Consider the following 12,813-nt stretch of genomic DNA (forward strand, 5'->3'; position numbering starts at 1 on the left):
AATTGTTGGGGATAGTGTTATCTAATTAAACCTGGGTACAGCAGTCAGTTCAGGTGATTCAACAATGCTAATCAGCTGAGCGCAGTGCTTGAGTTACCTGGCCAGTGTAAAGGTCAGCTCATGTCAACCAAACATAAGTTTATAAGATTAAAAAGGCTGTACAGTGCGTGTCTTTTCAGTATATTAGTCTCATTATTACGCTGGATCTAATACAACAGCGTTTTGGCTTGGTATGATTATTATTTCTTATCCACCTGACTAGGGTGCTAATAACATTTCTCAACAACTTTAAACACATGGGTTGTGTTTTGCATCAATGCAATGTGCCCATAGAATTATCTTCAGTAGAGCTGAAACAATTAGTTAATTAATCCATTAGGGAATAAACAGAAAATTAATTGGAAACTATTTTGATAATCGATTAATCATTTCAGTCATTGTTTTAGTCAAAAATGCCCAACATTCGCTGTTTCCGGCTTCTCAAATGTGAGGATTTCCTACTTTTCTTTGTGTTGTATGATTGTATATTGAATATCTTCAGGATTTGGACTGTCAAGTCGGAGAAAGCAAGACAATTGAAGGGTCCATCTTTTTTTTTTTTTTTTACTATTTTCAATTTAAATTTCATAGACTAAATTATACAGTTAATAGTTGATCAGTTAATCAACTAAATAAACATCAGGCTGATTGAGAATGAAAATAATTGGTAGTTGCAGCACTAATCTTCAGGCATTTATTTAAAACACATCCCCTTTGCTGTTCACATGCATCATATAGCGGCTACAAGGGAAATCTACAGGAAATAGCTCAGTTTAAACTTCACAATGTTACTTTACAGAATGTCTGAAACATGCAGACATACTCTCACAAGCCTTTTATCCTTTTAACCTGCTGCTGGACCCAGTGCAGATAGGTGCATAAAGGCCAATAGAGGGAGCCCTACAGCTGTCTGTCCTCAAGCTGAGACAGGGCCAAGTTGGGGGGTGGGGGGTGAGTACCACTGCAGTTTCTTTACATGCAAAATGGTTTGATGAATTAATAAAAGCCAATTGTAAAGTTCGCAAGCATAGATACAGGTAGACAGTCACAGTCAGGGATTCATGGTTCTATCTCAGGCTTTCTGATGCACACTAAGCAGAATCTATCTGCTGGCCTTTGCTGTAAAAGTCAGGTGGAGAGCTTTGAAAAGCAGAGTGTGTCCCAGCAGATGGGTGGTGAGGGCGGGTGTGTGGAGAGCTTGGAGACAGCTGTGGTCCGTCACTATTTCAAGGTGTTTTAGCTTTCAGAGCCTTCCAGAGGTTTCCAAGAAGCTATAGGACCTGTCAGCTGGTTTGCTTCAACTCCAGAAAAAGAGACAAAGGGTCTCATGGGCCCAGCAGGCTTTTTTTTTTTCTATTACTACAGTCTTCATAACTGCTGTAGTGGCATTGGTTACCTTATGATGCCGTCAAGCTCTGCTGGTGCCCTACACTCCTGTGGGGGGTATTCATTATGATCTATAACCACACTGTACACAATAGTCATAAGGTGGCTCTTAACACATCTCCTGAAGATGAATGAGATTGCGTGTTCAGAGTGACAGATGATTGGGAGATGAGACTGAGAATATTTTATCTATGTCAAGGGAAGCAGGATTTTAAAACAGACAACTGGAATGTGTATTGCACTGATATTGCAAAATCTTTACATCGTAATGTTGAAGGAAGCAGTGCTCCCTCTAAATATGAGTTTTGAAGTGATTTAATTCACCTGGCTTTGGGATGATTGATGGACTTAATATATTTCATTAAATCAAGGATTTATATTTTCCTTGTAATGAGTCGCCGTGTTTAACCCGGATTTGAGGCCGCGCAGGTCTGGTGTTAAACTCCAGTTGTTTCAGTTTGAAGGGCTCAGGAATATTACTTGAATAAATATTTGATGAAAGAGGAAGTTCTATCGATTCATTACACTGTGAGTAATATGTGTATGTGTTCATTAGGTGGCCTCTGAGTATCCGTGTTTAATATTCTTTGTTTACAGTGGAGGGTCACATATGGGAAAACGCATGAATATGGAGCAGGTAGCCTCCACTCGGCTCTCAGCTTTGCACAGATGCTCACCTTGTTTTCTGCACACACACATACTCTACATACACAGACTGTGATCACGTGTATACACACACAATCTCTTTAATTAAAACAATTACAATTTCATTTAGCAGAAAATTAAATCGTAAATTAGAATAGGTTTGGTGATGTGCATACATTTCCATGATGGACGGGGAGATTTCAGTGTTTTCGTTGCTTCCTGGTGTTAAAAAATATCTCATTGTCTCTCTCTTCCAGGATGTAAGCCTGGCTACAGTCTCAGACATCACCTCCTGACTCATAGGAAGGCAGCTTCTGGAGGGGAAAAGAGACAGCAAAGAGCAACATGAAGGGAGGTGTTGAACACGGGGGGGTGAGTGTCTTTCTGTGTGTACTTTTCTGCATCCCTGAGTGTCTGTATATTTGTGTGTTCAGCTGTGGCTTGAAAGAGAAAAGACAGGGGGGTGGTCTGTACCAGGAGAGAGGTATGGGCTCTGCCCTGCAGCATTTGGCACAAAGGCCCTACTCCTATTATGCATGCTGGCTGTATCTGTGGGAGATAAGGTTTGGTCCTGGGAGATAAGGTCAGGTCCTGCTAATGAAACACATGCTAAAGGTTTGCACAGAAAGCTCAACCTCTCAACTTCTCATTTCAGGTGTCTTCAATTTCAAGCATTTCATTCCCTCCATCACGTTACTTCATTATCAATCACCTCTCCTGTCTTTGCATTTATATGAACAGACAGACTCGTACCATTTCATCATATCAAATCGCTCACCTGCAAACTGTAACCTTCAACATTTGCATGAATGAAAGTTAAATTTATCGAAGGACGTATAAAAGTGATACTTGGCTAATTACCGATATTCTGAAACATAGCAGTCGTGCCAGGAAGGTACCCTGCTGGAGCAGCTCTGGTTCTTTGTTTATATCCCTGTGCTTTGAGTGTAGCTGGAAGGCATGGCAAGTGGAATTCACTCAGGTGATGGGTTTAGTAGGAGCGGAGACAGAGGGGGAGCTCTCTCCTCCCCGCTGACTCTCCCAGCCGGCTCTGGCATTAAGTCAGCCCAGGTCTGTACCAGACGACAGCATGACAGCTGTTTCCTATGACTAGGTGAAAAACACATTGATTTACTTCCTCAGTTGGCCTCATTTGGGAAGAGATGGAGTGTGGCCAAAATACTCTCTCCACTGGCGGTGAGATGTGGACAGTAGAAAAAGGTCAGAGGCAGAGAGGAGAACAGAAGGGAAGCGCAGCTTTAAAAGACACGACCCGTATTTCAGCTGTAAATGGATTTTAACCTTTTTCCACTGTCTGAGATGAACCCTTGATGCTATTTAGTAATTCTGCTTGACAAAGGCAAAACACATTAACTAAAGATTTGCTAAATTACGTTTAGGCCTCATTGAGAATTTTTGAAAGCTGTTTTGCAATCTAAAAATAATGCCATAGACATGACGCCTATAATTTATGTGAAAACAGATTTTAAAATGGGCTGTAACTACAAATAGAGCTAAAACCAAGCCAAACTGCAGTATCTGCGTGCTAGTTTGGTAATCTGTGGGACACCATCACATTTACTGCACTCTGTGTCCCAAAGAAGCTATATCAAGTGAAAGCTAGTGAGGCAGCCACTGCTAGCCTGAACCTGCTAGCTAAACCTAAAACCAAATTTACCTTTTCATTTTTTCCCCAGCTGTTATCTGTAGATTAAAAAAATGTAAAAGTAACTCCCGTTAAAGGCTAACTAGCTTAACAGATATCAGCAGAAAACAAATAATTCCTGAAAACGAATAATTTTTAAAATGTTTGTTTGAAATTAATATTCATAAAAACCCACTATTTGTGCTTATCCGAATACCGTATTTAGATTCGGCTCCACCCTTAATATGAATGCTGTATAGCAATAAGCTTATATGGTTTTGGTAAAATTATTAGCTTACAAAGGCTAAATGCATGCATCACAACCTTTTTAAAAAATATTTCTACACTGATTTCCATAAAATTGCATAAAAACACTTTCAATTTTATTGCCTCTGTAGTTACTGCTTTCTTGTAGTGCAGAAATGTGGAGATGCTTCAGCGAGAAAAATATTGTCTAAAAAACACCCTAAGATGTCTGGGATGATTAGTACTTCAATAAGCTGGACATTTCTCAGCTGTTGTTTTTCTCAGGATACAAGAAAACAGCAAATATTTTATCATGATAAGAGCAAGATGAACCATAAAGCTGCCTCATAACTACTCTCAGTTTCGGGCAGAAACGTCGTGTCCCTGCAGCCAGACATGAGCATTCGTCTGGCTGTCCATCGTATTGATTCGTCAAGTGAACCCACATGCTGACAGACACATTCCTTTTGTAAGTGAAGGCTCTTGAAAAGCCTCAGTGCTGTGCTTAGTGCCGGTCCAATACCTAAATGTAATCTCATAGCTAATCCGAGTTATAAGAAAACTTGCAGTAAGGATCCAATAGACACAGTAGATATTTCATTTTAATTCATGGGGCTGGTAAAACAGTGCTACACGAATTAGGTATTACCTGATAACACACAAACTAGAGCTAGACATACAGACATATTTATCCAAAAAATATTTTATATTCTGTCTTAATACTGTTGCAATGGTCTCTATCTGTTATGTAAACACCATTTTCTGGAGAGGACACAAATTTATCAAAAGAAAAGTGAACATAATGTCATTCCTGTGCAGTTTGAATTACTCGTATAAGAGATCTTGGTTGTGCAATCAATAGTTCTCTCATGCTACTTCAAACATTGATCCTCTCCTTTGAGATTTAATTAGTTCCTGAATATGCTCAGTGTAACATGAATATTGTGGTATGGCTATCGAACACTGGGATGATCTATACTGCATTTGTCCAGGGATCAATTATGAATGTTGTAATTTGCTATTGATGTAATTGATTCATTTGTCCAATTATACTACAGACAGTCGTCAGCCTTTTTTTACTCAGCAGCTCAATGAGCGGCCCATCAGTGGGGCGTCCTCAGGAGTAACAATAAGTCTACCGCTGGCGGGCTTGCCTCTCATTTACGCCCTCCGCTGATTGGATATATACTAATCTGACAATTAGTTATGTGTGGAGCAGAAAACATTCTTTGCCTTCTTTACATTATATTCATTGAGTCAGGGTTAAGAGCAGAATGGATAATATACTCGTTATAGCTGTAACAATGTCAGTTTCTGTTATCCTCACACCTTTTTACAGCAACTTTGGCAGATATTGCATTGCATATCGCCCTCTTTGTCTATCCCTACAATTTCTTGAAATCAGTTTTTCACAGTCTGTTCCGCCGTTTTTAAACATAATCATGGTTCAGACCCTTTTAACAAACCATACCCAGATATATTACAACATTAAAATACATTTTGACTCATGAAAATCAAATCTTCCATGTAACTAAAGATACTGGTTATAGCATGCAACACAGATATTAGACTGATATTTTTGTGGTTGTTTTGGGGAAAAGTTTAAGCGAATTTTGACTGACAAGGTTACAAGTCATATGTTTTTTATCATGAATAAAACTGTATTGATTTTGCACACACTTATCATCGAAAACATTTGTGGTTGGTTCAGGGAACTCCTCTTTTTCACCCGCATCCTTCACTCAGTACCTAGGGCTTCTCTATACAGCGAATTACATACAAAATATGTCCAGCTAAATAATCAGCTCAATGAATCAATCATTAAAAATATCGTAAACTGTATGTAGTTACATCAGTTAATAATGCTTCCAGTACCGGCAAAGATGAAAAATATTAACACAATTTGAATTTGCTTGAGCAACCACCAGAGGACTGTAAAATTTAATGCAAATTTACCAGTTTAATTACATCTCGTGCAACTACTCCCCAAACACTGCCGGTGTTCCAGCCGTTCACTGAGTGAACCAGCTCATTCTGTTCTCCCACAGCTAATTAAATCACACTGAGAGGAAAACAATGCAAAACCATAAACAAATTGAACAAAACCAACTGAATAAATTCAATAAAATGTGGCAGATAAACTTCAGGTGTAACCTGTGCATTCATTATTTGCTCAGCGGTCACGTTACATGAATAGCTATTTCAATGAAAACAAACTATTTTCTCCAGGATTTCTGTGTAGTTTATTGTTGGATTAATTGACACTTTCTGCAAGATGCTACAGACAATTAAATTCAAATATACGGGCTTTAAAACTCAATTTAATTAGCTCTCTCTGAGTCCTTGTCACTGTTGTAAAAAGTTCTCACATCTCTTGTCAAACATCTTGCCAATCTGCTCATTGCATGATCTAATTAGCTCAGTTTCTTGCGGACATTGTATTTCACTTGATAAACCACATCTGTTTGCCTCACGTTGACAGCTGCTTATAAAAAGCTCATTCTGCTTACACCTGAAACTTCACTGCAAGTTTCAGCCTGATGTATATAGAAACTACACACAGCAAGCTTTACTGCAGGGTCACTGGCCGCTTTCATCCTGTTTGATGAGCACTCACAAAAAACTGAGGTGTTAAATGTACACCTTCCTGACTTACTGCTGCTCCCAGTGGGATTATTCTAGTTAGTGTAGTCTCTATAAAATAGCCCGATCAATCTTTGGTGTTTTTTAGAAAATCTTTTTCATCAAGGTTGTTAGGGCCTCCATGCTGTTTTTCTTTTCTTTTTTTCCAACATTCTGCTCCACAGTCACACAGCTGAGGGTATTGACACCTGCTATCTGCCCAGTTCTTCTGTGAGCAGCTGTGGGCAGTTTGGAGATGAGGATCCTTATTAAAGGGCACCCTCAGTAGATTTTAGTTCCATGGGAAAGAGAAAGTATTACTCATTCACTAAGTAAAAAAATAGTGGTCTAAAATCATAATCTTCACAGTACAAGGGCTTTTATCTACTTAGCATTTTGATAATCATGAGCAGAAAGTTGTGAGGTTCATAAGTGACATACAACCACTCAACATTTGCAAACAAAAGCATCCACATACCAAATTACTGCTGTAATATCTCACCGTGAGACTTTGAAATCTGTAAGTGTTGTCACCGTCTCCAGCAGCGAGACATAATTGAAATTATGTTTCTTACTAAAACAAAGACGATGGAGCTGTTGTTGTTTGGAAGCTCGCTGTTTGTTTGAATCAGCCATTGCAAAACCTAAATGAAGTGTCAGCTTGTGTTGAAGGCTGATTTTTCACTGCTGGGCTTGTGCTGTTGTGAAACATGGAGGCATGTGGATAGTGTGAAATGCATGTGCACTACAAGTGCACTAGTCTGTTTTGAACAGGCTTTGTTGGCACAGTTGTAACTCTCAATCAAAGTGAATCGATCAACATTTTTCAGTTGTCAGTTTTCGTGTTTTAACAATACTCCACACAGATAAGGGAATATTAAATTTTAAAAAAATTACAGCTTTAAAGGCGGTGAAAACATGTTTTCTCAATCAACTTCTTACTCTGAGCGATGGGGTGCTACATGATCACACAATTTTCTGCAAACAGTTTTTCTATTTCAGAGATTTCTGTCTGTGGGGATGTTGTATACTTCTGTGTACCAATCAGGATTTTGTTGTATTTGACAATTGTGGAGTTGTTTGCTTGTTTTTTAGTTGCCAGTCAAGTTGATCAAATCTGATTTCACCACACACACACACAAACACACACAAACACAAAGTGTAATTAAGTAATGAGCTTTTGAGTGTTAAATAAGGTGATAAATAAGGATGTTGTCCACCCCCAATTTTACTTTGATTGTTGCTAATTTAGTCATCTAAAAATAGAAATATTTAAGGTTTAAGGTTTGAAAAGGTTTAGGGGGCTTTAATTTTATGGAAGCAATTCAGTTGACAAATTTATATTTGAACATGTTTCAGAAGAAAAAGAAAATCTTCTTATCTTTGCATTCTGTCAGGACCCCCAAAGGCTCACAGGATAAATCTGGGGGGTTGCAAGATGATCAAAAGACATGGGTAGTGATTTTTTAAAATATATTTCTTCTTGTGACCAAATCTCATGTGCAGAAACCAACAATGAACTAATCTACTTACAATTTTGTGTGTGTATCCAAAGCCTGATATATGGTATTCCTGTGTGCCGTAGAACTTAGTCGTTATCCAAAAACTATGACAACCTCTTCCTGAAGTTCTTTGAGAAATTTACAGTGTAGTATAAAGTCAAGAGGTTGTGATATGTAGCACAACAAGCTAGTGAAGCACTGTAAACGGAACCACATTCCCACACACGCGCACTGGCGTCTGCCTTATACAGAACTACTCTCCAGAGACTGAAAACATGATTGCTGTTATTAGTCTTTGGAGCCGTTTCTAAACAAACTAATGTGCCCAAAACTCTTCTTAGTGAAGGAACATGTCACCCAGTGCAACGGTGTGGCTCACGGACGTGTTTTTAATCATTTTTGGACAACAACAGAGGTCTACAGCACAGAGGAATACAATATATCAGGCTTTGGATACACACACAATACTTATAGGTAGGTAGGATGAGTTCATTGTTGGTTTGCCTCTGCACATGAGATTTGTAGACAATAAGAAAAATATGGAATACCACCAGCCTTATGATTTAACATAAGAAAAAAAGAAGACAGCACTTTATGTGACTCTCAAATTTCAGCTTCTTTCCTGTAAAACGCGGTTGATTTTTACCTCTTCAAAGCTATTAAAATAATGCAATCTGCTAAGGGCACATTGCTCTGACAGTAATTGCGCTGAAATTTCACTCCTATTATCAGTGGATTGATCATGTCTGAGTAACTTTCGCTTTAGAGAGACTGCACAATTGTTGTTATTTCAGCTGCTGAAAACCCATCTTTCTTAAGCCTCCCCTCTTGTTGAGTTGCACTTTACGCTGTAGATTGGTGCTTATAGTGGTGAGTGCTTCGCAGGCTGGCGTCCGCACAAAGCGCCCAACAGAGCCTTTGATGTTTGCCTCGGTGGATCAAAGATGTTAGAGCGTGGACCTGCCAGGTGCACTGCTCTTTCATCTCACTTACTTATCTCTCTGCTGCTTCCCATTCTCAGTAAAGGGACAGAACAATGTGTCCTCTTCAGGCTCACTCCATAATTCAAACCAATAAGACTTACTTGATTTCTGATACTCCATTCAGAACGCACCGAATGATTTTGACTGTGGTATGTAATTTATATTTAAAAAGCTCAGATAAATATTGTTTTCATGGTTTTATTGTGCTTCTTTGCTTATCATTTTGAATGCCATACGTGTGGGTAACAATGGCTAAAGCAACAATCCAGAGATATGAGCATCATCTTAAGGCTTTATCCTAATCCTTTGACCTCAAAGGAGAGAAGACAAGACCAGGATTTCTTGAAACTCATGAATATTTGAATGTCTGTCTCTGCTTTTTGATTGCTTGCTCTGTAAATGTTAGTCTTGTGTGGCTTTCACTTATAGCCAGAATCCCAGCTGACCATCCAGAAAATGACATGACCAAGTTCACTCCCAGTTTCAGGAGCAGACGTATGTTTTGTACGTATTTAGCATTTTGAACACATCACTATAACCAGCTGCCTCTGACCCAGAGTCGTTTCGATAAAACCTGGCCACTCCCTCTTTTTCCTGTTTGCTTTTCCCAACACGAGAACTCCCGAAGGACACCTCTAAGTGCCTCCACAGAGAATTTCCACAATATTGATTACAAATGAGATAATAAAAGCCAACATCATTTCATAGGCTCTGGGGTAAAGATAAGTTGTCTCCATTTACATATCATGTTGTGATTTATCCTTTTGTATACATGTCTCACCGTCATCCTCTCCTCCCCATGCAAGACTTATGGATCATGTATAGATGGATCCCTGGTTGCTTCAGCTTAGATCATTGATGCTTTGATCTCAATGTAAGCGGATGACGTCCTCATGCATAATCAGAGTATTGATTTTTCCCTCCCCTTCCTGGCAAATTGATTGGGAAACTAATTGTGCCCTTTCTCTCTCAGCAACATCTCACCGTGGAATAATTTCTCCTTTTCCAAACGACCAGTCTTGTTAAAGAGAATATAAGCAGTCTAACAATTTAGCAGGCAAAAGAGGCCATTTAAATGGCAATTAACATCACACTCTTCAGTTTAAGTGTGCCCACCTGGAGTTGTGGCTATTGTAATTGGTAAGTAAACATTAGTGGGTTTTACATTTCACAGGAAAAACAAACAAGACAATGTGTGTTTAAGTGCACTATCAGTATATTTGAAGTGCTTTATTGCAGTCTTTGCCATGAACATTAGGGTAAGGAGTTGGAGTGGCCAGCTAATCCTGTTTGAGTGAGAAATGATGTCATCTTTGTGGAAAAATCTTGATAATTCATTCTCTGAACCATAACAGCAGCAGCAGATTGTTTCTTCTATTTCAGACTGGTTGCACAACCATCCACAAAATACGACAAACAAACAGAATAATGTAAGCAGTCCAGTCCAGGGGTAAACATTGACTGAGTCATGTTACATGCTGAGAGTACAGGCCTTTTGGGGTATATTTGGAAATAATCAATTTCTTACATAAACTTACATTTTGGTAATCATATACTAAAAGAAATGGACATGATGGCTTTAGACGAATGATAGCTCTTGCAAGAACAAGAACAAGTTTCTTCCAAAGTAGAAGAAAACTGTCTATGAAGGAAGTAGGTCATTCAATCCTGACATTTACCAGACCACTAACTTCCTAATCAAACAACAAAATACTTGCTCTGTAATTGCTTTCTGATCTGACACCCCTGTCTACAGGATTACATCATTTGTCAATGCCCTCCAAAATCATTACAAATCATTGTTGTAAAATAACATTTACTGATCTGACACAACTAGGGTTTAGGTTTGGGCACAAAAATGACTTTGGGTCAAAATTACTTCTTTGTTAAAGGACAGGTTCATAATTTGTCATGTCTGTCTTAAAATAGGTGCCCAAATAAACATTGAAATGGGTTTTTCTTGCTGTAATTATCCCTCCTGTTCATACTGGCATATTAAGGGATCCCTTCATAATGCTCTTACAGTGTAAGATAAGATAAGATAAGATAAGATAAGGTACTTTATTTGTCATTGCAGGCATACAACAAGATCATGTTTGGTAACTCTAAGAGACCTGCAGCAATAGAAAACAAGATAAAAACAAAATAACAAGAGAAAAACAAGATAATAAAAAAGTATTGCACAACAAGTTAGATAGCCACTGGAAGGCTTTGTCACTTGAACATAAACAAATGTTGCTTTTGGGGCATTTGCTGAAACAACTGATGTAATTTCTCTTGGAAGGACAGTCTCAAGAAATCACTAAAATCTTGAGAACCATTTCAGTCCACTGCTAGTTTGGTCTGTGAAACTGACAGGTTTAAAGAAAATATATGCAGTCTTGACAATGATTGATGGCTGTCTTATGTGTAAGAAATCTCAATAATACTAAAAAAGACAAGAAAATGAGGTGTGTTGCAAGCCATTTGTTTCTGGGGACAGGCCGGCTTTTGTGTCCCATCACTGCCCATGAAGCCCCTTCGCCTTGAACAAACAGATACAAAGCTCATTTCACCACAGCAGAGAGTGATGGAGAGGGGCCTGTCTGTATTTTGTCAGGCCTTTGATGGAGTCATTGACTGTGAGGTTCCAGGGATGAGGAGCGTCAGTTGCTCTGGATTCAGATGGAAACTCGAAGCTCAGAGGAGCAGAAGGTAGAACAAAGCAGACCCGTCCTGACCGGAGGTGCACAATACCTCACAACTGTGACCACTTTGATTACAGCAACAGAAGACTATAGATGGGTTGAGAATCATATAAATTGTCTCATATGAAGCATTATAGTCGTGCGTAGCAGTGGCTTTAAGCAGCGTTCTGCCACAATATTATCAACAGAATTCAACAGAGATCTTTGACTACATGGTACATGACACCGAATATATGACAGGAAGTCAATCTAACGTGTGTGCTCAGGTATCCAAGGTAACAAATCCCAGTCCAGGGATCTTTTGGTGCTGGGGTCACGCAGAGGGATTGCTAGTCACATTTTTGAAAAGGTCAAATCAACACCACGCTCGGTCATACAAGTGCAGGTGGTTTCACATTCGAAGTTACACGTATGCTGAGATATCAGGGACATTATAACACAGAGCAAAGGTGGAACTAACTAAGTTAAGACTGCAAAGTAGTGACTGAATTATGACTGAGTAGCTTTTTAGTGCACTTGCAGTCTTGTGAGCATTTTTAAGGGGTCAGTAATTTTTCTTGTCATATCAACATTTCTAGGGTGACGTTGTTCACATGAGATCTATATAAGCTGACTTTCTCATTAGGAGGAGGTGGAAATCAGCAGAGAGCACGGTTCAAGACCACCTCAAAACCAATGCCCGCTTCCCATTTCAACCAACAAAACCGGGTGTTTTTTGTGAGACCTCAAGACATTTGCAGCCATTTTTATTTTTTAAATTTTTTTCTTATTTTAATCCAAACCATGATCTTTACCTAACCCTAACCAAGTGGTTTTTGTGCCTATAACTAACCAGACCTTAACCACAGCATTGTCACATCATAAAAAATCATTATTCAACTGATAATGGCCAACAATGAAATGTAGACATTCAACGCTGCAGAAACGTACAATGCTAACGTCTTATAGATACTGAACCCCAAATTGCTCCCCAACAAGTGTGCATGAGTGGAAATGAGCAGCAGAAACATTAAAAGCGCTATATAAATGCAGCCATTTACCATTTACATCTTACCATC

General features: G+C 38.9%; 1 long non-coding RNA gene across 3 annotated transcripts in view; it reads left to right on the top strand.

The window, feature by feature from the left end:
• The window catches only part of LOC121899257, an 89,205-nt gene that overhangs the window by 4,414 nt on the left and 71,978 nt on the right, over positions 1 to 12,813 (top strand). For all 3 annotated transcript variants that reach the window (XR_006096661.1, XR_006096662.1, XR_006096660.1), the window contains exon 2: positions 2,328 to 2,442. This is a non-coding gene — a long non-coding RNA (uncharacterized LOC121899257). The remainder of the gene's footprint in view (positions 1 to 2,327; positions 2,443 to 12,813) is intronic.

Source organism: Thunnus maccoyii, chromosome 6, assembly GCF_910596095.1.
Source record: "Thunnus maccoyii chromosome 6, fThuMac1.1, whole genome shotgun sequence".
Classification (NCBI taxonomy): domain Eukaryota; kingdom Metazoa; phylum Chordata; class Actinopteri; order Scombriformes; family Scombridae; genus Thunnus; species Thunnus maccoyii.